The sequence below is a fragment of the Petaurus breviceps genome, unplaced genomic scaffold (assembly GCF_028583685.1).
Source record: "Petaurus breviceps papuanus isolate PSGF00001 unplaced genomic scaffold, PetGlider_PUasm1.0 174, whole genome shotgun sequence".
In the NCBI taxonomy this organism is placed as follows: Eukaryota; Metazoa; Chordata; class Mammalia; order Diprotodontia; family Petauridae; genus Petaurus; species Petaurus breviceps.
This window is the reverse complement of record NW_027185761.1, coordinates 31,662,499-31,688,468: the sequence shown is the minus strand read 5'-3', so window position 1 is coordinate 31,688,468 and position 25,970 is coordinate 31,662,499. Positions and strand designations below refer to the sequence as shown.

The window sequence follows — 25,970 nt, the reverse complement described above, 5'->3', positions numbered from 1 at the left end:
GAACCTTCTGAAGTAATTACTTTAAAACAGTATCGTGTGCCAGGTGGGCAAGATGAAATTACCACTACTATAAAGGAATATGTTGAAGCAGGAGTGTTGGCCCCTACAACCACAAGATGGAATAATCCTGTCTGGCCAGTAAGAAAATCAGATGGGACATGGAGAATGACTGTGGATTATAGACAGTTGAATAAGGTGACTCCTTCTTTGTATGCTGCTGTTCCAGATACCATCACCTTAATAGAAAGGATCCAGAAATATGATGGGACTTGGTATGCAGTTATTGACTTGGCAAATGCCTTCTTCACCATCCCAATAGACCCTAAACAATGGGACCACTTCGCTTTCACTTGGCAGGGTAGACAATATACTTTCACCCGCTTGCCACAAGGGTACATACATAGCCCCACTATTTGTCACAGGATTGTGGCTGAACAGTTGGATGAATTAAAGCTACCTGGTGTACAGCTTACCCACTACATTGATGATATCATGATACAGGGAAAAGATGCGAAAGTAGTGGAAAGGAGTTTGACCCTTCTAATTGAGCATATGAAAAGTAAAGGGTGGGAAATTAACCCTGCAAAGGTTCAAGGACCAGCTCAAAATGTGAAATTTTGGGGTATACAATGGAACAAGGGGCTAAGGGAGATTCTTCCTCAAGCCCGACAAAAGATTCAGGATTTTCCTACCCCTACCAATAAGAAGGAGGCCCAAAAGTTCATAGGATTGTTTGGATACTGGAGGCACCACATTCCACATTTGGGACAGATTTTAAAACCTTTATATAGAGTCACACGGAAGAAATATGAATTCGATTGGGGACTTGAGCAGAGTAAAGCTTTTGAAGAAGCCAAGGCTGCCATACAATTGGCCCTAGATTTGTGGCCCATGCAAAATGGTCCAGTGGAATTGCAAGTGACTGTACAAGATGATTATGCAAACTGGAGCTTATGGCAAAAACAACAAAGCCGAAATGTACCTTTGGGATTTTGGTGTAGGAAACTCCCTTCATCTGGAGTCCAGTATACACCTTTTGAAAAGCAGTTGTTAGCTGCATATTGGGCTTTGGTGGAGACTGAACAACTGACTCTGGGCCATGAAGTGATATTAAGACCTGGAATCCCAATTATGACCTGGGTAATGAGTACTCCAGCTTCTCACAGAATTGGACATGCCCAAGAGGCTAGTATAATCAAATGGAAGTGGTATATTCAAAATAGAGCGAAAACAGGCAAAAGCGGAGTTTCTGCTCTACATGAATCTGTAGCAAACATAGAAAGTGAGAGGAATGACACACCCCCTGAGCCAAAGCAACAGTTGGTAAAGTCCACTGTAAAGTGGAATGAGGGATATGATGTATTAACTGAGGAACAAAAGAGACATGCATGGTTTACTGATGGGACAGCAAAATATTTGGGGCAAAAAAGACATTGGAAAGCAGTGGCCTATAACCCATGTACTAGAAGGACTTTGGAAAGTACTGGGATAGGTGCAAGTAGCCAATATGCTGAACTTATGGCAGTATATCAAGCCATCAAAATAGAACAAGGAGGACAGTGTCATATATTCACTGATTCATGGGCGGTAGCTAATGGGTTAGCTATATGGATGCCCATGTGGAAAAATGAAAATTGGGAAATTCATGGGAAACAAGTCTGGGGCAAAGAATTATGGGAAGATATCTGGAACATGTCTTTGGTCACTGACTTGTCAGTTTTTCATGTAGATGCTCACGTGGCCCCCACCACACCAGAACATGAGTACAATGCTCATGCTGATCGACTGGCAAAGATTGCTACTGAACATATTGTCCCTACTTTGACAACAACTGATGATCCGGTATTAGCAAAATGGGTCCACCAAACAGCAGGCCATTTGAGGGTCCAGGCCACACACCAGTGGGCACAAGATCGAGGTATTAGTATCTCTCATTCACTGTTAAAACAGATAGCAGAAGACTGTCATATATGTCAATTGGAAAAGGAGCGAACTGTTCCTCGGGTAGTAACTGGAGAGATAGCAAGAGGAAAAGTCCCAGCCCAAATCTGGCAAATAGATTATATTGGTCCACTACCACTGGATAAAGGATGCAGATTTATATGTACTTGTGTTGATACCTATTCAGGTGTACTAGTAGCTTGTCCTTATAAGAATGCAACCCAGAAAAACACTTGTAAAACTCTAGATCTCATAAGCCTATATTATGGAACCCCAATGCAGATTCAAAGTGACAACAGGTCACATTTCAAAGGCAATGAAATGAAGAAGTATTGTATACTAAACAATATAGAATGGATATATCATATTCCATATTATCCAGAAGCATCTGGGTTGATTGAAAGAATGAATGGATTACTGAAAGGACAATTGAGGAAGTTAAGTTCCAATAATTCATATCAACATTGGAAGGATAATTTGTTCATGGCTTTGCGTAATTTGAATAATAGACCATTGGGAGGAAGTACACCTCTAGCCAGAATGATGACCCCCAATCTGCAAATTAGAAAACAACAAACACACAAGATCCCAATTATTGAGTATTGGACCTTGAGGCCAGATGTCCCAGCACCGTACCCAGGACCACCTGGTTCAATGGGGTATGATTTACATTGTTTAGAGGACTTTTGGTTGGACAGAAAAGAAATAAGAAAAATCTCCACTGGGATATGCATAAGAATCCCTAAAAATCACTTTGGACAGATTTTACCCAAATCAGGATTAGCAGCTCAAGGAATACATGTATTGGCTGGAGTAATAGATTCTAATTATCAAGGAGAAATTGTTGTAACATTCCAGAATTTAAGTGAAAGGCCCATACAGATTCACAAGAATGATAGGATAGTTCAAGTGATTATTGTTCCTTGTAAAACAATGCCACTTGTAAAAACTGACCCTCCTTCCAAAATAACTGTCACAGGAACTGAAGGATTTGGTTCTACTGATAGAATAAAATCAGGAGCTAAAGTATGGGTAAAACGGAAGCCAGATGATCTTCCAAAGGCTGCAGAGATTATAGCATATGGGAGGGATAACACTGTAACTATTGTTTATTCTGGAGAAGATGATTACAAAATTGTACCCTTAACTCATTTATTCTACCGTGAGTGAGGCTAAGATAGTCTGGTTATTGTCTCTTTGCTTTTTCTTGATTTTTTGTTTGTTCACCTTGTTTGTTAGACTTGTTTCCACAGGCTTGGTACCCTCCATCTGTAGATGCCTGATAGCTTAAGCTGGATGTCACCCCCTGTCTGCAACTGTGATGTGTCACCCTTGGACCTGGCATCAAGCATATTAAGAACTGACCTCTCAAATGGGACCCCTTAGGACAGGGACAGCTCTACATCCGATTTCAGCAGCAAGTAGCCATAGAAGAAGAGATCTTCACCCCTTACCACAAGATTTTGGGGCCCCATTTTTTCGGGGTGGGGGGAATGATGGGGAGCTTGTGCTCAAGCGCCACCCTAAAATATGGTTTTCTGTGTTTATTGTGTGCTATTCTTGTTATATTGTGGTGAAATTTTGTTGACACCAGTTATTCCTACTGTATTTTTGTCAAGTAAGGGACATGAAAGATCTTGGGGCCGAATGTAAGGGTTATGGGATTTAAAGATCTTCCATGCCCCGTTGGACTTGCTGATGTAGCAGGAAGGGGCGGAGCAAGAGGAAGCGGAAGCCAAGCTAGCGTTCCTGCGTTGGCTGGCGGTGGTGGTGACGGCGGCAGCACCAGAGGCAGTGGCAGCGCGAAGCCCTTTTTGAGTTAGGACTGCTAAGGACTTTCTGCTAAGGACTCCTGCTGAGGACTGCCGGGGGCCGGAGCTGCTGGGAGCGCGCTTCCAGGACGCTGGGTGGTTGCTGTGAGTGGGGAGAGGAGGACCTTTGCCTGAGGTAGCCTGTTCTGTTTTAAAGGTTTGAGAATGTGGGTGCTTTCTACTTTATCTACCTGTGCCAATATCATAACTACTCTGATGGCTTTCACTTTCTGGTTTTGGGACTCAGTCTTTTGGTATCTTAATAAATTTTCTAGTTTATTTCCTCATATGGCAAACCTGATGTATTTTGTGATGGATAATTATATCAGCATATTTGTAATCTCTATAGGCATTGTGAATATGGCATTGCTGATACACTGACATAACCAAGCATCCCATCCTCCTTAGGTCTTAGTTTCCTTATCACTGGTTGTGATAGGATATCAAGCCTCAGATAATGTTAGTAATAGAGCTTGGTGAAAGATGACCTCTGAATAGTAAATAAAGGAGGGCCTCCTTATAATACTGCTGCTATGGGACAAGGCTAATATCCTCATTAAAATCTTCTCACATTACAGAAAGTTATGCAATACATTCTTGTGTCCACTGATTTAGTAACCAAATATAAATAATAGTGAGGCACTTTGTACTACCTACAGGTTGTACTATACTGCCTTATTTCCCATCAAATGAATTCATTTCTGCCAGTAACAAAACCACCAAAACCAATAAAATGATGCCGACAATAACTTAGATTTACGTAGCTTATATCTACATATGTGAGAATGATCTTCTTCTATGCAAAACTCATTGCTTTTGCTAGGTAAGAATACTTCTTGAGTAAATCAATCAGAGCTAAGTGTGAAGGCCTTCATACCTCGCTGAATCAAGCAAAGGTATCGAGTAAGAGATGAGATCACCAGCTAACGAGCATGGGTAAAATGAGCTACCAAAGAACCTTAGTGAATTCCGAGGATCTGGTAATGTAGAAGGAATGAGAGCATCTATAGATGCGCTAGAAAAAACAGGCAGTTAGAGGAACAGGCAGTGAAAGGGCAAACAGAAAGTAGGCCTGAATTGTGGCAGAAATGGGAGATCCTGAGGAGGCCCATCAGCTTTACAAGCCTCTAAGAGCATAAGACTTGGGATGGTGCCACCACATACACCAATCTACTCAAGGACTGCAGGAAATTCCAAGGAAAGGTCGTTTCTTCCTTAACTTCTTCAGTATATGGGTAAGACACCACTGAGTATACTGCCCACTTAAAAGTTTTTATCTTCATTAAACAAGAACTTTGATAGAATCAAACAATCCCCATGAATCTATCCAAGCAATTGTTTGAAAGATTGGATTAGAACCCTAAATAATTCACACAAAGAAACTATCTCAGAAGTAGGGGCAGGGATTCTGAGGGTCTCACTTTGAAAGAAGATAGCAAGAATGACATTTGGTATGCCTCTGAGAAGTAGAAGTAGGGCTGACCTGTACAGAAAAGGTAGATATCAAAGATGATAATTGGATCTACAAGCACTTTGGAGGAGATCCAATCTTAGGAAAATCCCAAGAAAATCCATTGTTGGCTCTTTCCCCAACTTCCCTTGCTGGTGCCCATCTACCCACAGACACTGTAATATAATGTTCATTAGTCAAACATTCCCAGTAAAAAGAAAAAAAGAAGCCACGGGTTAAGTAGAGATCAACAAAGTTATAAGTTAAGTGGAGAGCCCAACTTCTGCCTGATGGTTGGGAATTTTCTCTACTAAGGGTTTGAAGCAATTGTGTCTGAAACCAAAGCCTGTTGTCTGAGAAGAGAGCTACTTGGACCTGAGGTGTCATTACACTGACCCAAGTTTGAAAAGAACTCATTGTAAAAGTGTGTTACACCAGTCTATTAACAGACACTATGATATAATCTGCTACTTCTTTACCTAAACATTTTCAGAATGTTTTTTGCCTCAGTTTACCAAGATATGGATATAAATTTAAATTAAGGAACAGAGCCAAACCTCTGTCTAGATGTTGGGAATTTTCCCAATCAAGCATCTGGAGCAACTGGGACTGAGAACCTATCTTTTCAGCTGCAATATATTCCTTAAAGCATCAGACAAGGGAAGCACATGGATCTGAGGCACTGTCAGATTGCCCTTAGGTTTTCAATGAGTTTATTCTTTTAAGAAGGTATCACACAGAAATAATGTATTGTGACCACTTGCAGCAATCCAATACTGCCCGGTAATTACTTTTTCTACCATACAGTTGCCCAGGTTAAAGAAACAGATTGAAACTATCTACTGTTTCTGGATCACTGAAGGACAGGTATGGCAAAGAGACAATGAGATAGGATTTTTTGGCATGAAGGAAATGGACGCAGGACTTTGGGCCTGAAACTCTGAAGATTGATTCCATCACCCTGTAAACATGCTCTTTTTATTCTCATAGTCTGTAAAATATTTTCAGAGTCTAAAGCCAGTCAGATAAAAACAAATTAAGCTGAAAAACTGACATGAACTGAATTTCCCGTTAAGAAACTACCTTTATTGCAGGCTTCAGAGGCAGAAAAATAGGTTGTTTCACCCTCCTAGCACAAGGAGGCAGATGAAAAAATCTTTAAGACAGGATATAATAAACCTTTCTCCTGGTAGAGAGGTGAGAGACAGTGGATATAGAATGTAGCATGCACTTCAGACTCATTTTGTTGGTCAGTTTTGCTTTACTGCTTTTCTTTGTGGCATGGATAATGTTCATTTGGGGGGGGGGCTGGAATATATCAGGAAATTTTGATATAAAAAATAAATGGCATCAACAAAAAATGGGGAAGGAATTTAGATTACTCCAAGATAGATTTTTAAAGTCATTAATCATAGTCTATGCAGGTACAGATTTAGTTCTGTCTGTCTGCATTTCATGAAACTCAGAAAAGACTACTTACAAAACTGATTTTTTTACTCCAAATTTATAGACAGTGACAATGTTAGCCAGCCTTACAACATTCATTGTTGCTCTTCCAAATAATGACTTTGTAAAATGTATTTTACTCTATAGCAATCAACATTTTGATAACAAAGGGGACAGCCTAAGGGATGGATAAGAAGTACTTGACAGTAGCAGGGGTGAGGAACATTTACTGATCAAGTTCAAATCACAAACCAAGATTAAAAATCGGATTGATCAAATGAGTGGAATTAAAACGAAGAGAGAAGCAAGGGGCGGCCAGGTAGCACAGCGAGTAAGAGCACGGGCCCCAGTGTTGGGATGACCTGGGGATCGAATCCAGGCTCAGACATTTAGCACCACACCCAGAAACACCTGGCCGTGTAACCTTGAGCAAGTTACTTAACCCCAATTGCTTTAAAGAGAGACAGAGAGAGAGAGAGACAGAAAGACAGAGAGACAGAGAGAGAGAGAGACAGACAGACAGAGACAGAGAGACAGAGAGAAGCAAAAAGAAAACAAAGTTATCAAGGACCTGAAAGAGAGTGAGCTCTTCACGTGTACAAAGTCACAAGCCCTACAAGAGTGAAAATTGCATAATAAAATGTGCAACTGGGTTCAGGAACAGTCTGAAAAACAGTAGCACTCTACCTGCTGTGCTATAGGAATGTACTCCTTAAAGTGAATACAGAACAGAGTCCTAAGAAGGTTGCCTCTTAGTTTATCTTCTACCTCTACTCCCAGACCTACCTAACTCCTTAATTTCCTTGTGAATTTTTGTAAACGGAAGATGATCGGGTGGAAAGGTAGTAAGCTATGCCCAGTACTCAATCGAGGTTTCCTTGAGGAACAAAAAAAAGTGTGAATGGTGGCATTAGCATTTTTGAGAGGGTCTGCAGTTAGCCAAGGTATTTAAAAGAGTTAGCAGGTAGAGGCTGGATGCTGGTAATGGGAGGGATGGGGGGGATTGAGTATGGGTGAGGCAGGGTGAGGGGGGTGTCCTTTGTTCTCAAAGAGGATCATGACATCAGAAAGATGATGCTGATCTTGCAAGTGGATTGTTTTAAGTGATTTTTTTAAGCAAAGTGATTTGTTTTAAGCAAAATCACCAGCCTCACTCTCTCCTCCAGAGCCATCTGGGCAAGTGGGGCATGATGGCAGAGGGTAGGTGGTGAGGCCAGGCAAGATTACAGGCATGACTGGATGGGACAGACTCTGTAGTCTGGCCCAGGGCATGATTTTTTTTCTTGCCACTATAAGCAACTGGTGGTGCCAGAAAGCTAGGAAGGCTGAGCTGCCATCAGAGCTAACAAGTGAACCCCCCAAAATCTCTCCCCCTTTCTTCTTTGGGTTCTTCCTTAGGGAGCATGGCTTTATTTTAGCTCCTTCCTCACTCATGGCAGTGGTTTTCCTTTGAAACCCAGATTACCCACATGGCTGACCCAAGGGAAGGACACGCCTATGCTCTACCCTTTTGCTCCCTAGCTCATATCTCAGGAGGAATCTAGCTCCAAATAGTATTTTCTTTCTCTCTCTAACACACTGTGCTCTCAACTAAATATAATCAATCCTCAACATTCTCGAGTTTAACTTCAGGACTTCAAGCCTTCCAGTGATTTTATTAGTAACCTCATTTTCACTTTCACAATGCCAACTGTGCACTTTCGTGGCTCTCTGCAATAGAGAAAAAAATGAGAGGCCAAGATGAACAAGTTTATATCCACAAAAAGGAGGAAAGCATTCATGGAAGTGCTCGTGAATCTGCTCAAGTGCTGAGGAAGGAATTGAAAAAATGGAAAAGCAGCTGAGTTTGTGGGGAAATGAGATGGTGGTGACGCCAGCCCTGCTGCCTGCACAAATGGCAGAGTGAGCGTCCTGCCTCCTGCCTGCAGAACCCAAGCTCCTGGGCATCCCTACGGGCAGGGCTGCTGGAGCAGGGCCCACTGTACTTTATCAAGCCCCTGGAGAACCACAGCCCATCTAGGAGTTCCAGATTTTCATGGGAGAGAATTAGGGGGACAGTTCAACCACACTGAAAAGGTGAGTAGAGATGGCAGGTTGCCCCTTTCCTTTTTTACCTCAGGATTCTTCTGACATCCTACCCACAGCTCTTCCAATCCCATCCTGCATTGCCTCACCTTACATCAGCATTTTATAGGTTATTTCATTGTTAGTATGTTAAGAAAGGTGCATATTATCAGAATTAATGTTTTATCATAAAGAATTATATTCAGAAAAGTGTATTTTCAGCAAGCTCTAGCAAATGGTTTTTGTGGTCATGGGAACCTAATCCCCTATTTCCCATAGGTTCAATATATCAACATTTGTTTTGTTTTCACTTTTGCACCATTTTCTAGGAATGTTATCTCTTTGAAAGTTGAGGACTGACTGTATACAGCTTGAACTTCCAGTCAGTATGCGATGAAAAAATCTAAATTACTTTTATGTAACTTCAATATTTTAAATCTTCTCACCTCTGAAGTGTCCTCCCTCTGTTCCCAATTTCATCACTAGCATTCAAATAAGCAAAAAAGGCACAGGTTCAAATGACCTTCCAGATTTAAATATACTGACACACACACATACCATTGCAATAAAAATCTTCAATAAAGAGAAACTGAGGCACAAGGTTCCAAGCATAATCAATTTATTAGTAAAGCAAGCAATTGCCAATAAAAAGAGAGCCAAGACTCCTCAGTAGTCAAAGATGCCTTGGACTGCCAAAGCAGCCCTTTTTTATACAGTTGAAAAGATAACGGGTTATGTGAGGTCTTATGATGTAAACTAAACTCAAATTATAACTAGTCTATAGCAGAGGTGGAGAAATAGTGGGCTTACATTTGGCTGAACTCACAAGAAGGGATCTCTAGAACCCATAGCAATGGGGAAAACACAGAGCTGAACAACATCCTCTGGAAAATCCCATGTCAGGAATTACCTACACCAGAGTGGTCGGGTGCTAGGCAAAACATCTTATGACCAGGGCTGATTTATTCCCCCACTCCACTCCTCCCTTCTGAGGAAAGACAGACTGAGTCCAATCTGTAGCCCAGAGGAACAGGGAAGCTAAATTCTTAAAAACTCTATTACTAAGGTCTATATAATCAAACCTAAATATAATCCATAATTATTGATTCCAGTGACTCGATAAAATTCTCAATTAACAAATAATACAAAATAAAGTGTAGTATCAATTTAAATCTCATATACTGAGAAACACTTAAGAAAATGTTAGGTAAGGAAAGAGCAGTTTTTAAAAACATGATCACTGTCTCCAGCCAATGGGAAGAAGAGATGGGGCTGAGTAAATGGCTTTTTCTCAATTAAGGTAAAGCAAAGGAGTAACAAATAATAGGGAACTTGATGTCCATCCCCTAGGAAACAAGTCGCCAAAGCAAAGTCCCCAAAAAGGTCCATTTTTGAATCTCAGATGGTCACTGGCTAGTTCTGTAATTCTGTCCCCACCTCTCCAGGACTTGACTGGGTCACTGGGGAGTTGATACACTTGATGGTAAACACAAATTGTGGGCACTGTTTCAACTCCAACCTCCACCATTCTCCACTATCCATCAAGATCAAAGTCTCTTGCCCTCTCTATCTCACTTCCTGGATTTCTCTTCAATTCCACATCTCTTATCTACCAGCAGCCTTCAAACTGAACTCTACCATCATGGTTTGTGCTAACAACCATAGGGCTTATTAGGTTCCCAGTGACCCAGTCAATCCCAGAGAACTAGGGACAGCATTACAGAGCTAGCCAGTGTTAGAGCCTGGTTTAAAGAAACTGGGAGGAGCAGCAAAGATGGCAGAGTAGAAGGAAATAATACAGCCCCTCTCTCCCCTCTATCACTCCAAAAAAGATCAAAGAAGAGAACTCAAACTGAAATATAATAAGGAAATCTAAGGAGAAATCAGAGGAATAAGAGAAATTATTATTTTCTATTATATTAATAACCTGTAACTAATTAGGATCCAGGCTTATTTCTTTATTCAGGGACCAGCCCCTGTAGGCAAGCCACTCAGTCTCTGAAGGACACTGCTGACAGATGAGATCACCCAAATCCTCCAGGGACTTGCTCCTTGAGTTCAGAGTATAAATAGAATCCAATCTAGGTGAATTACAGACCTAGGGCACAAAGTCTATGCCCTTGTACCTTCCCTCCATTGGAGTTTATGATAACCCAGCTAGAGTGGTCTGGTTAGAGATGGATTCCTTTGTCCAGATTTCTGGAGGCAACTGAGTGGCATAATCAAGCCATGTTCTCACTAGGAGAAACTGAAGACTTTAAGCCCATCTCCCTATTGATATGCCCACCCCACCCCCACTAATTATTCACCAGTCAGGGCTGATTTTCACCTATCAGGGGCATTCTCTTTTCTAAAAGTATATTAAGGTTGCATGGTTCCTACTGGGGAAAAGCCATAAAATACAGTAATAGTGAAAAGAGATAAAAACTGGACCTGTGGGGTGGCTAGGTGGGGCGGTGAGTAAAGTGCCGGCCCTGGAGTCAGGAGGACCTGAGTTCGGTTCTGGCCTCACACACTTAACACCCACACTAAAAAACTAGCTGTGTAACCTTGGGCAAGTTACTTAACCCCAATTGCCCTCCAAAAGGCAAAAAAAAAAAAACCTCGACCTGTTAGAAATTATAACTTAGAAACTGAATCATAGGGGAGGCTAGGTGGTACAGTAAATAGAGCACTAGCCCTAGAGTCAGGAGGACCTGAGTTCAAATCTGGCCTAAGACACTTAACACAAAGACTATCCTTGTGACCTTGGGCAAGTCACTTAACACCAATTGCCCTATCTCCCTCCCTCCAAAAACAAAAAAAAAAAAGGAAACAATCATAATTTAGAGACTGAGTCAAAACTTAGATACTATGACCTATGAAAGCCATAATAAGAATATTGTAATCCATATTTAACCAGTACATGATCAATACACAAACTTATGTTTGAGGATAACATTGGCTTAACTCCCAAGCTCATTACTAAGCAGAAAACCAAAAATATCCACCACTCAGTAATGATGCACTCTCTAGCTCCTCCTCCCTTTTTGTTTTCTATAATTACCATGGGTATTGGGGGGTTCTTTTGAACCGTCTGACAGCCTCCCCAGATTGCCTGTTTTGAAAGTATTTATAGTAATTGGTTAAATTACTACCTATAATCAATCTGGAGATCCTTGGCCTCTACCTTTGGTACCAAAAAGAACACCCTACGTTTATGGGGGAAGTACAAGGTTCCCCAGGGGAATTCCAGACCTTACAAAGGTATTATTTCCATTAGGCCTCTGGTTACTGAGACAAACCACAATTTATTATCAGCTAGTCTAATAAATTATTAATTCTTAATTATTATTAATTATCCAGAAATTCTGTCTCAGATTTTTCTATTTGTCACATCATTCTTACAGCACAAGATCATGAATTTGGCCACAGGCAAGTGACTAGGGAAGAACAGAGATAGGCCAGCAGTGCAGTTACTCTGACCCCAGAGTGAAATCCTCCAAGCTCAGACAGGGATTCAGCTCCTCTGGCTCAGAGCAGAATTAGGGAGGGAAGTACCATCACTTGGCTATAATCAGTATCAAAGGATTCAGGCCTTGATCTCCGAACAGGGCTATACCCACAGCATTGTTGCTATGAAGCTATAGAGTCTTCCAGGTAGCTAAGGGAGGAAGACCAGCAACTATCTACCAGAACTCCAATCAGGGTCAAGCATACAGGTATATTGCCTAAGCACAAACCAGGATACAGAGCTTGAAAAGCCCAGGAGAACAATGATTAGACAACTTAGGACCAGCTGATAGCTTACAGTTCAGTGGCCTGAGCTGCTCTTGTGTTCCTCAAAGAATACAGCTCTCAAGATCTAAGAAAAGCACCATCAAGATCATAGAGAATATAAATCAGAATCAAATAAGAAAGATGTACATGCTTAGCCCTAATACAAAAGACCCAGTGCAGGAATTTAGGCTGGATGACTGGGAAAAGAAAAAAGACTCCCACAAAAAAGAGCTGGTATAATGCAAAGGACACCAAGGCACAAACCCAGAAGGAATTACTAATTCCAAAACACCTGTAGGCAAAACCGCAAAGAAAAACACAAGGCTACAAGGACAGCGAGAATTCATAGAAAAAATGTAACAATATTTTAAAAAGAATTTCTAAATAAAATTTTAAAGTAAATAAAAGCATTAATTAGAAAAAAATGAGAGTTCAGGAGGAAAGACTTGGAAGGAGAATTTATGACTTAACACAAGGAGTACAAAACCTTACTCAAGTAACAGACTCCATGAAAATCAAAATGGAAAAAATAGAATTACTTCAGTAAGAAAAACAAGAAATATTAAAAGTAAAGTAAAACAACTGAAAAATAGAAGAAAATATAAGGTTTCTCTTACCAAAAATAAATAACTTGGAAAATAAGAAGATATAATTTTAAAATCATGGGACTACCTGAAAGTCATGACCAAAAAAAGAGAGATCAGATATATTTCAAGTAATCACAAAAAAAAACTGCCTAGATATATTAGAACAAGAAAGAAACTTCAAAATGAAAACTCCCGGAAATAACATAACCAAAACTGAGAGGTTCCAGGTCAAAGAAAAAAATTCTATGAGTATTCCTACTGAAAAAGTTCAAGTACCAAGTCAGGATCACAGGAGAGCTAATAGGTTCCACTATAAGGGAGAAGAGAGCTCAAAAAGGTAAAAGGCATAGGCTTACAACCAAAAATTAACCTTCACTGAAACAGAAGCCTTCTAAGCATTATGAAAAGACAAGAGTTGAGTAAAAATTTTGAAATGCAACACAGGGTTCAAGAGAAAAATTAAAGGATAAATATGAGTAAACAAGTAGGAGAGATTACATACGGATGAAAAATTTATATCAGAAGGAGATGATACTAATTTTCCTACAGAATCCTAATGTCATCAGGAGTCCTAGAGGGAGTTAAAATAAGATGAAGGGCCTGAAAATGGCTTTGATATGTTTTGATGATCTTAAAAAGAGAAAAAAAAAGGCAGAGAAAAGCTATAGTAGGTAAGAAAGAGTGAAGAAGTATGGAAGAACTTACTATCTCCTATGATTAGGGTATACAAATAGAAAACTATCCAAACAAGGAGGAAGGTATGAGGGGAACAGGAGTCACTTAAACCTCACTTTCATCTGAACTGATCAAAGGAGGATAGAGTACACACACACAGTCATAAGCAAAACAACTATAAGTCCATAATGGGAGTGGTGAAGAGGAATTTAAATGGAAAGAAATAAAGGTAAAGAGAGGATGGGAACAAAGAGAAAAAAAAAGTATAAAAGAAGAGAATATGATAAAGAAAAAGACAACTAATTATTGTAACTATGAATGTGAATTGGACGAACTCACCCTTAAAAGAAAATAGGACAATAGATTAAAAAGAAAAATTCAACATCTCGTTTATAAGAAACACCCATAGTAGTGTCGAGTCAAGATGGTGGAGTAAACAGGACTTTCGCAGGGCTCTGGCTTCCACCTCCTCCAATTCATGTAAAAGGTGACTCTGAACAAACTCTGGAGCTACAGAACCCAAAAAATGACACAGAGAAGCTAACCTCCCACTGAGGACAGCCCAGCAGGTGGCCAGTGCAGTGCTCTGGGAGCCGAGCCCAGCCCTGTGCAAACCAGAGGTTTTTTTTTGGAGGGCAATTGGGGTTAAGTGACTTGCCCAAGGTCACATGGCTAGTTTGTGTTTGTGTGTGTGTGTGTGTGTGTTAAGTGGCTGAGGCTGGATTTGAATTCAGATCCTCCTGACTCCAGGGCCAGTGCTGTATTCACTGTGCCACCTAGGCCCCCCCCCCCAAACCAGAGGATTTAGCCTCAGGGCAGCCACAACCAGCTGCCAGCTAGAGGGACTTCAGAACACCAGCAACTGTGGCCGTTTCCAGAATTATCAACCCATAGATGCTAAGGACAAAGTGAGAGGTCAGTGCACCGTGGACTTTGTGAACCAGGAGTTCGAGAGTGCGGTCAGGCCTGTACCCCCTGGAGGGAAAAGCAGTTGAGGCCTGGCAGCCCTTCAGCCGCCTCCATGTGGTGGCTTCAGAACTCCTGGTCTGCAGATTGTAGGGGAACCACGTGACCAGGCTGAGGGGTAATCATTCTTGCTTTAACCTGCTTGGATCTGGATCACTGTCCTGGGTGGAGGTCCTGGGATTCAGGATCAGTTTGCCAGAGAGCACGTGGAGGCTTCAGAGAAGGCACCCAACTAACAGCTCTGGCAGCTGAGAAAACCCCATCAATTGGGACAAAGCTCCCCACTCTGGTAGCAGAGTTCTACTTCGGCAAAAGGCTCAAAGGTCAAGTAATTGAGTGGCAACATGAGCAAAAGAGGGAAGCAAGGCAAGCACAGTGGTCTGACTCTGGATTCCTTTTTTGGGGACAGAAAGGATCAGGGCATGGAACAGGAGGAAGATGGCAAAGTCAGAACTCCTGCACCAAAAGCTTCCAAGAAAAGAATAAGCTGCTACAGGCCATAAAGAAACTTAAAAAGGATTTTGAAAACCAAATAAGAGAAGTGGAGGAAAAATTGGGAAGAGAAATGAGAATGATGCAAGAAAATTATAAAATGAGAGTCAACAACCCAACTGAAGAAACTAACACCTTAAAAAATAGACTAACTCAAATGGCAAAAGAGGCTCAAAAAGCCAATGAGGAGAAGAATGCCTTAAAAAAGCTGAATTTGCCTGATGGAAAAAGAATCTCAAAAGCTCACTGAAGAAAATCATTCCTTCAGAATTAGAATGGAGCAGATAGAAGTTAGTGACTTTATAAGAAATGAAGATACTATTAAACAGATCCAACCAAATAAAAAAAAATAGAAGGCAATGTAAAATATCTCATTGAAAAAAACACTGACTTGGAAAATAGATCCAGGGGAGATAATTTAAAAATTACTGGACTACCTGAAAGCCATGATCAAAAAAAAGAACCTAGAAATCATCCTCCAAGAAATTCTCAGGGAAAACTGCCCTGATGTTTTAGAACCAGAGGACAAAATAGAGGTTGAAAGAATCCACTGATCACCTCCTGAAAAAGATCCCAAAAAGAAAACTCCTAGGAATATTATAGCCAGGTTCTGAAATTCCCAGAACAAGGAGAAAATATTACAAGCAGCCAGGAAGAAGCGATTTCAATACTGTGGAAACACAATAGGGATAACACAGGATCTGGCAGCTTCTACACTGAGGGATCGAAGGGCTTGGAATATGATATTCCAGAGGGCAAAGGAGCTGGGATTAAAACCAAGGATCACCTACCCAGCAAAATGGAGTATAATGTTTCAGGGGAAAATATGGTCATTCACTGGAATAGAGGACTTTCAAGCATTTTTGATGAAAAAACTAGAGTTGAATAGAAAATCTGACATTCAGATACAAGAAGCAAGAGAAGCATGAGAAGGTAAACAGGGAAAAGAAATCAGAAGGAATTTATCAAAGTTGAACTACTTACATTCCTACATGGAAAAATGATAATTGTAACTTATGAAACTTTTCTCAATATGAGAATAGTTGAAGGGAATAGAAATGTATATATGTGTGTGTATGTATACATACATATATATGTCTATATAGAAGGGTATATGGGTGTATGAATACATATGTGAATATGTGTATATATGTGTACAGATATACATAGACAGAGTACAGGACCAGTTGAACAGGAAGGAATGATACTTAAAAGGTGAAATTAAGAGGTGAGAGAGGAATATAATAAGAGGAGATGGGGAGAGATAGAATGGGGCAAATTATCTCATATAGAAGAGGCAAGAGAAAACTGTTACAATGAAGGGGAAGAACAGGAAGGCAAAAGGGAATGAGTCAACTTTATTCTCAATGAATTTGGCTCAGGGAGGGAATCACATACACACTAAATAGGGTATCTCGCCCTACAGGAGAGTAAGAGGGAAGGGGATAACAGGAGGGATGATGGAAGAGAGGGCAGGCTGGGGGGGAGGGAAGTAGGAAGAACCCACTTTTGAAAAGGGACGGGATCAAAGCAGAGAACATAACAAGTGGGGGGTGGGATGGGATGGAGGGAAATTTCAGAACCTGGCTATAATATTCCTAGGAGTTTTCTTTTTGGGATCTTTTTCAGAAGGTGAGCAGTGGATTGTTTAAACCTCTATTTTGCCCTCCGGTTCTAAAACATCAGGGCAGTTTTCCCTGAGAATTTCTTGGAGGATGATTTCTAGGTTCTTTTTTTGATCATGGCTTTCAAGACAGAGCAGAAGGTAGAATAACAGACTGTGATCACATAAAGAATTAGTGATCATGAACACAGAAGTGGAACACATCCGTGACTCTTCCTCTAAACAAAGGGCTGAAGGATAGAGCACGAAACTCCTCCCAAAGCTTTCCTTTACAGAGGGAAGGATTTAGACTTCCCAGCTCTCTCTCTACTTGCCATCTAAAGTTCTGCTTCGTTTGAACTCCACAAAAAAAAGATGCCCCCACGTCAGGTGCCCCTGGTGCTTTCCCCCAACCTTTCCGGCTTCCTTTTCTTGTTGTCTTTCTCCATTCGATTGTAAGCTCCTTGAGGACAGAGACTGTCTTCCATTTTTTTATTTGTATATCCATTGCTTAGTACAGTGCCTGACATATGGTAGGTACTTAGTAAATGTTTATCTAATTGAACTGAATTGATGGCAAGATCAAGGGTATGACCATCTCTGTGTATAGTTAAGGTGAGATGGAGGGGTAGGTCATGAGAAAAGGTTAAGTATAAGAATTTTACAGTTAGTATGTTTGAGGGAGTGTGAATGTGTATGTTGAAGTCCCCTAGTATAAGAGCCTATGGGGCAGGCCTTTCACAGTGCACTGGGGAAGGGATGGGTAGTCTTAGGATAGAACATGACAGGGGAAGGAGGAGAGAGGTGAGAAGGCTGAGAATAAGGAAGCTAGTGGGGAATGGAGAACAGTTTGAACAAGGACAACCAGGTGTTCTGAATCGTTAGGTTGGAGAGAATGTGGTGGGATGGCAATAGTATGCTAATCACTCAGGACTGGGTTAACCAGGTAGGTTGTCGTAATTCTTAGGAGTTCAGTCTTGGGGTAGAGTCCTCCCATGTGTGTCTGGAGGAGAGAAGCAAACAGGCAGCTATCCAGGCAGAAAAAAATAAACAACAACAACAAAAAACACTTGTAGAGTTGTAGAAGGTCTAGAATGTGGTGGAATGACTGATCGAGGGAAGCAAGGATAGGGAAAGACATAAGTGTGTTTGCATGAAGCAGGAAGGAGCCCATAGATAGGAAAAGGCTAAAGATGAATGAGGATGATAGACTGGGGCATTCTGCTGGAGAAGACAAGACAGAATGTGATCAAGAGTGCATGCTTCGGTTTTACCTCCTCCTAGTGTGAGACAGAGGTGAAGCAGATAGTGGAAGAAGACATCTGAGTAAAATGAGCAAGAAAGGAGAAGAAAGAGCTCTTAGCAAATGGCATCCCCTTTTTTTCAATAAAGTATGAGCCAAAGTCCTCAGCTGAGAGGGTGGGAAGAAGGGGTGTCATGGGACACCTGAGGAGGGATAAAAAGATTTGGAATAGTTGCTATGGTGAGAAGAAGAAGAAATTAGAAAGGTGTAAAAGGATTGCCTTGCTGCAAAAACAGCCCAGTGGAGATTATGTAACAAATCTGTAGTGGGCCTAGTTTTATTTTCTCCAATTTCACTCAGCAGCACATGAATAAGAGCAAAAGCAGTAGATGATGGGGAGGGAGGGGCGGCCAGGTAGCACAGCAAGTAAGAGCACCGGCTCCAGTGTTGAGAAGACCTGGAGATCGAATCCCGGGCTCAGACACTTAGCACCCACCCAGAAACACCTGGCCATGTAACCTTGAGCAAGTTACTTAACCCCAATTGCTTAGGGGCAGCCAGGTGGCTCAGCAAGTAAGAGTACCGGCTCCAGTGTTGGGACGACCTGGAGATCGAATCCCAGGCTCAGACACTCGGCACCACACCCAGAGATAACTGGCCGTGTAACCTTGAGCAAGTTACTTAACCCCGATTGCTTAAAAAAAAAAAAAAAGATGATGGGGAGGGACTTGGCAAGGAATGACTGATGAGGTAAGGGGACATAGGACTTGTATGTGTAAGATAAGTGATGGCCTGGGCAAGAACTGAGTGCTGGAGGGCTTGAAGGTCAGGGCTTGAAGGTCAGGGTGGTGGGAATGAAGAACAAAGGTAGGGACCACAGTGCAGAGGGAAATATAGGAAGAGAGATTGGATGAAGGAATGTCACAGCTCGTGAACATGGAATCACAACACTTGTGAGTGAGGGCAAGATAAAGGCAGTTCCCATCTCTGTTAGTAGCTAAGAAGTGGGAAAGCAGATAATGGGAGAAAGTAAAATCAAAAAGTAGGAAGTTATACATATATCGAAGATGAATGGAGTTATGATAATATAAAAATAACTATACCACTTCAATGATTCATAACTTAGTGTCACACTAACAAAAATAGCAAAGGGGCAAGGCGGCTAGGTGGAAAAGTGAGTAAAGCACTGGCCCCGGAATCAGGAGGACACGAGTTCAGTTCCAGCCTCAGACACTTAACACACACAAAAAAAAACTAGGCATGTAATTCCAAAAGGCAAATATATATATAGTAAAGGGTTACTTTACAGAACTGAACAGAACAATAATAAAACTAATCTGGAGAAACAAAAGGTCAAGAATTTCAAGGGGAATAATGAAAAAAAGGTGGGAAGGAAAGGGGGCCTAACAGTTCTAGATCCCAAAGTATGCTACAAAGTAATAATCATCCAAATTATTCAGTACTAGTTAACAGAAAAACTGACCATTGGAACAAATTGAGTCAGTAAGACCTTGAAGCAATCAAACATAGACATGTATTATTTGATAAACAAAAAGACACCAACTACTGAAATAAGAGACCGTCCATTCAACAAAATCTTCTGGGAAAACTGGAAAGCTATGTGGTAGAAATTCTGTTTAGACCAACAGCTCACAATGTGCCACAATAAGCTCCAAATGGTCGTATCACATTTAGAGGAGAAGTGAGTGAACACCTTTCACAACCATGGACAGGGGAAGAATTCTTAATGAAACAAGGAATACAGGTGATCATAAAAGAGAAAATGGACATAAAATGCAAAAGCTATCACACACAAAATCAGTAGTTAGAAGGGAAACAGTCAGCTGGGAAAAAATCTTTACAGCTTATTTCTCTGATAAAGATCTTCTATCCAAGATCTATAAAAAAACTGATACAAAGATAAGAACAAAGTTCTTTCCCTAATCCACAAGCAATCAAAATATATAAATAGGCACTTCTCAAAAGAAGAAATGCAAGGTAATTAACAACCATATGAAAATGCTTCAAATCCCTAATAATTAGAGAAATGCAAATCAAACTGATCATATCCTAATATCCATCTTTTTGGCAAAGATGCTAAAAGAAGAAAGTAACAGGAACACATAACATACAGTGAAATAGTCTAACCTATGCTTAGGGTACAGTATGGAACCATACCCTAAGATATGCTAACTGTGCATACTCTTTGGCCCAGACATACCACTACAAAGCACGGACCCCAAGAAGTCAATGACAAAAGGGAAAAGTCCACATGTACAAAAATATTTATTATAGTTCTTTGTTGTGGTGGCAAAGAACTGGAAACAAAGTTGTTAACCATAAGTCAAGCCCTCTACTAGCATTCATTAAATGCCTACTAGGTACCAGACACTATGCTACATCATCAGGTGGAGAACAGCTGCACCAATTATGATATATGAATATAATTAAATGTTCTCGTACCATAAGCAATTACAAGAGGGATATATTCAAAGAAACCTCAGAAGACTACTTACAGATTTACTTAGCTGGTAAGGATACAGTTGTTAAACACGGGACAAGGAGACTCAATGCAAGACTGGATCCAATGATAACTGTCGTCAGCAGACAGCCTCCTCGTGGCTCTCTGTTGCCCTACAGTGAGGCTCATCCTCAGTCCAATCTCCTAGCATTCAGGACAAGGTAAGGGTCTCTATCCTCAAACACTGCGGATGCCTGAAGGTTGCTTAGGCAGTATTTAGGAGAGAGTCTGTGGGAATTGAGACATGTCTATTTTACATTTTCCAACTTTTTTTTCCTGACTCCTCCTACTATTTTATAGCCTTGTTCATTTTCTCCCACCTAGTTAAATCCTTACCATGCCCACGGCTATCAGAGTACATCTCTATGCATAGCAATCAGGGCTCAGTGAGGATTGTAGCAGAGCCTGGCCAGAACCCACCATACTAGATAACAGCTTGTGTGAAAAATACCTGGGGTTTGAGTAGACTGCAAGAAACAGATGAGTCAACATATGTGACCTAGCACCCAAAGAAAAACTAATAAAATTGTAGGTCACATAGATAGTGTCCAGAATGAGGAAGGTGAAAGTTCTTCTGTACTTTGCCCTGGGTAGATCACAGATGGAGTAAGTACTATGATCAGTTCTGGGGCACCATAGCTTACGAAGGTCATGGATAAGTTGGAAAATATTCAGTGAAGGGCAACCAGAATGGGGAAGGGGGCTGACATCAGAAAGCCCTTTGAAGAAACTGAGAGTGTTTAGCCTGGAGAAGAGAAGATTTGAGAAAGACATGAAGGCTGTCACCAAGTACTTGAGAAGCTGTTAGGGGGAGAAGGGATTTGACTGTTCTACTTGGCTCCAGAGAACATGACTTGGGACAACTCCTTTTCAATGGAGAAAGATCACTTTCTGATTTAATAGAAAAGAAAAAAATCTCTTTCATGATTAGAGCTGTCCAAATATGGACTGGGCTGTCTGAAACTAATGGATTACTCATTACTGGAAGTCTTCCAAAGGGTCATAGGATTTGAAAGATCACTGCTCCAATCCCCTCATTTTACAAATGGAGAAGCCCTGGGACTCCACAAGAGAAAGTCACTGGCCACCAGTAGGGCAGTAGATGAGAGAGTAGAGTTGGAAGTTCAATCTCAGTGGTCAGATTCCAGGGCTCCTGCCACTCAAGCCACACTTGTCAGGGATACCTTAAGTGGAATTCTTGTCCAGATATCACTTGGACCCACACAGCCACTAAAATCCCTCCAAGCTCTGAGGTTCTGTTCAAATTAATTTTCCACTTTACTCTTTTAAAAAATACAGAAACGAATAAGACGCAGAAGATCGTAAGCAGATGTGGAGAGAAGAAACTAAGTGTCCCAAAATAGAACTGCATTTTTAGGAGCAAAATGTGAACTACTTTTATGCAAATAAATCAAAAGAGTCTATTTATAGAATAAGATCTGACAGGTAAGAAAAGTTATTCTTCTACTTTTTCCTATTCCTCAGCAAATCATTTTCCCTAAGCAAGCAAGTTAGCGGCAGTGTTATTTTATCGTTGTCCTCAACGTTTTCACCAGCTCTGAAAGGCACAGAAACAATAAACGAAGGGGAATCTGTATTCTCTGATTTCAAAAAAATACTTATGAGTAAACTGTCAAAAGCAAATGTCTTAACTTTAGCCCCATCACTCACTTCTTAAAGTTCTCTCATACATCAAGTTTAAACTGACTGAAAACTGGTTATACTTGGTTCAAAGCCCCAGTTACCTCATTATACCACACACTCAGCAAGCAAAAGTGTAAGGTAGGTACAATGTCACAGTGACCATCTCAAATATCACCCCACACGAAAGGTGATACATGAGTGAAACAGTGTGGGGAGAAGAGCAGCTGTGAGAAGAAACCACGGGGCAGCTGGCGGCACGGGGCCTGGAAACAGAAAGACAAGTTCAAATCTGGCCTTAGATACTTGCTACTTGTGTGACCCTAAACAAGCCACTTAGCCTCTGTCTGCCTCAGTTTCTCCAACTGTAAAGCGGCACCTACTTTCCTGGATAGTTGGGGGATTAAAGTACTTAGCACAATGACTAGACACATAGTAGGTACTTAATAAATATGTGTTTCCTTCCTTCTTGTGTCCTATTAATGAAGCACAGAAGAAAGGAATAGAAGGTAAGGATCTGATTCTTCCTCCATTCCCAGTCCTCCAAAAACCCTTGCCTCTCAAAGTACATAAATGTGGAAAAGATTAGGCCTAAAATTTCATGCTGGTAATGGGTAGGTCTCTTTTTACTAGCATCCATGGCACAGAATAACCTTTTTTTTATTTTGTTTTTTAATCAGAGACCCAGAGTTCACATAAAAAACACACACACACACACACAGGTTCATAGATTTGGAGCTGAAAAGGACCTCAGAGGTTTTCTAATCCAACCTCCTCCTTTTATAGACAAGGAAGCTGAGGCCTGCAGGGATAATGTGACTTGGCCCAAGGTCCACAGGCAGTAATTGGCAGAATCAGATTTCAAACCCAGGTCCTCTTGCCTCTAAGCACCAAGCTCAGACACTTACTTAAGGGACTAAGGACAGAAAGTCACTAGGGGTGATGTTAGATGGTGCATCACCTAAGAACACCTGGGTCCTTATTTTTGCATACTAGTCAATATCTGAAAACCTCAGAGCTCTTCCTGTCTCTTCTTCCAACCTAATTAGTCAATCAGGTAGGTAAAATTGGAAGGGAAGCAGGTGAACCAGCCTATGCCTAAAGAGCTACTACAAAAATATTTCTGAGGGCACTGGTTAAAACACTGTGGTTGGCTTCTCCTAAGATAAGTCAAGGTGAGTCACAGAATTGGAGAAATGGAAGGGACCTCAGAAGTCATGTAGTCCAATCACACATAAATGGAATCCCCACTAAAACATATCAGCCAAGAGGTCATCCAACTTATACTTCAAATCCTCCAAGGAGAGGAACCCCACCTCTTCTCTAAGGAGTCCATTCCACTTCAGGGAAGCTCCCCTTATTGTTAGAAAGTTCTTCCTTGTAACAAGCCTAAATCTTCCTCTTGGCCATTTAGACTGGGGCCACACATAATGTCTAATCAATCCTTCACATCCTCAAAGGCGGCCATAAAGTCCTGTTCCTTCTCTCTCCTCTCCTCCCCCAATCTTCTCCAAGCTAAACATGCCCAATTCATTTACCTGTATTGAGGAGGGTACAATGTTAAAAAGCAGGTGGGAGACTGAACAGTCAGTGTCAGAGTATTTTATTAAATGCCTAAAAAATAACTTTCACGTTTGGCTAATGGTGGTTTCTGTTCTTGCCCTGTTGTCATTAATCACAATATGCTGAGTGCCCTCTGTGTGAAAAGCTTTGTTCTGGACCAAGAAAACCAGCAGCAACAGTAGCATCTTACACATATGTTACTTCAGGGTTTAAAAAAGTGTTTTGTTCATATTAATCCTGTGACACAGGTAAGTGGTGTGACAGAGAGCTTATGACTCACTGATCAAACTCATGAAAGACACCTAAGCCAGACGGAGAATCATAGAAAGCCATATTAGGAAGAGACCCTAGAAATCATTCAGCCAATCCCTCATTTCAAGAATGAGAAAACTGATGCCCAGAGAAGTAAATGCCTTACCAAAAGTGACACAGCCAGTGAGCAGGAGGAAAACTGGGACCCCAGATCTCATGGTACTAAACCAGAATGGTTCTAATAAATAAACAAATAGGCACTTGGCTGGAAGGAAATACAATCCAGCCCCATAAACATTTATTAAGTGCTTACTATGTGCCAGACACTGTGCTAAGTGTTGGAGATACAAATGAAGAAAGGAAAGACAGCCCCTGGCCTCAAGGAGCTTACAATCTAATGGGAAAAGACAACTCACAAAAGAAGGCAGAAGAGGGTTGGAGACACTGAGGAGCACCTGGTATGGATCCATCTTGTTCAGAGGACTTTAAACCAGACAGGGCAGCAGATGCAGGGTGGAGGGAGTTGAAAATCCAATTTCTGCCCTCTACAAAGGTAGGTTTTGGGAGGACTTTCCTTCAGCCCTCAGAGGAGAGGTGAAGCTGTGAAAGATGGTCAGTTAGACTTGAATTAGCAGCATGATGGTGAGGTTAGAAGTCATGAGCTTATCTGAGGAGCAGCTTGTCCAATAGAGCTGAAAGCAGGTGGGGAAGCAGAGGCAGAGTGGAATGGAGAACAGGTGAGAAGAGTGGTGTGGGCTCAGGTCAGTGAAAGGTCACTCAGCTCCAGGAAGTCAAGGAAGCACAGCGCCATGCCTGGAATGAATTCTCTCCTCATCTTTGCTTTTCAGACTCCTTCCTTGAAGACCTAACAGGGGCCCACTCCTCTCTGAAGCTTTAACTGCTGTCCCTCCCGGATGAAAAGATGTTCTCTTTCATATAGTCCTAGAATATTTTGTCTAGATCTCTCCTGTGCTCCCATCACACCTATCATGTAAAATATGGGTCATAATATAAGCCCCTTGAAGGTAAATAATCAGCATATTTTTTTCTGCATCCCTTAACTTTACCCATATGAGGCACTCACTAAGTAGGTGAATTTTGTATATAGTAGTTTCCTTCTGTCCACTACTTCCCCCCACTTTAGGCATTTACTCTCAGGTAAGAATTTAATGCCAATAATTTTACTACTAAGTATAAATGTAAAGTCTATGGTAGAGAATAGGCCAGCTGATCACCAGATCAAGATCCTGTGTGGTAGGAGTGACCTGGAAAGGGCGCTGGGCTGGACATTTGAGTACCTGGGTCCTATCCCTGCTCAGTCACTATGGACTTTTTGACCAAATCCACATCTTAAGCCTTAGCTCTTCATTCTAAGATAAAAGGGGTTTTTAGATTTTTAAAATCTATTTTAAGGAATGTCTTAGTCACAGTGATTTCTAGTCCCCTAAAATTTCATCCTGTCAGTTTCAACTGTGGGTGAAAGCCAGACCTAGAAGGACTCAGTAGCATAAGACAGGAGGAATAACTGTTGCTGGTGATATCCTCCCAAACTGAACCCCAGACAGGATGCTATCTGGAAATCGCCCAACATGAAATCTGAATTTGGATACTGAGGATAAAGCATAACTGCTGTTTACTTACCTTACGTAATCACGTAATCCCTCTAGGCCTGTTTCCACATCTCAATCTTCAGTCTCCCTACAGAGTAAAAGCTGTATCATATCACTTCTCTCAGGATATTCCAGCTAATAAATTGGCCTATTCATTTTTCCTCAAACACATTCCATCTCTTGCCTCCAAAGTCTGCACAGACTTCTCCAGGTGACTGAAAGGCATTTCCCTTGTCACCTCTGTCTCTTGGAATCATCAGCTTTCATTAAGGGATCAACCCAGGGACCACTTCCTACATCAGTCCTTTTCTGATCCTCCTGCTATCCCTGTTTCTCCCTCCTAAAA

General features: G+C 41.2%; 1 long non-coding RNA gene across 1 annotated transcript in view; it reads right to left on the bottom strand.

Annotated features, from left to right (window-relative positions):
* Positions 1-25,970, bottom strand: part of LOC138158107 (uncharacterized) — a 192,671-nt gene that overhangs the window by 165,631 nt on the left and 1,070 nt on the right. Inside the window, exon 2 of the long non-coding RNA XR_011167555.1 lies at positions 25,656-25,712. This is a non-coding gene — a long non-coding RNA (uncharacterized lncRNA). The remainder of the gene's footprint in view (positions 1-25,655; positions 25,713-25,970) is intronic.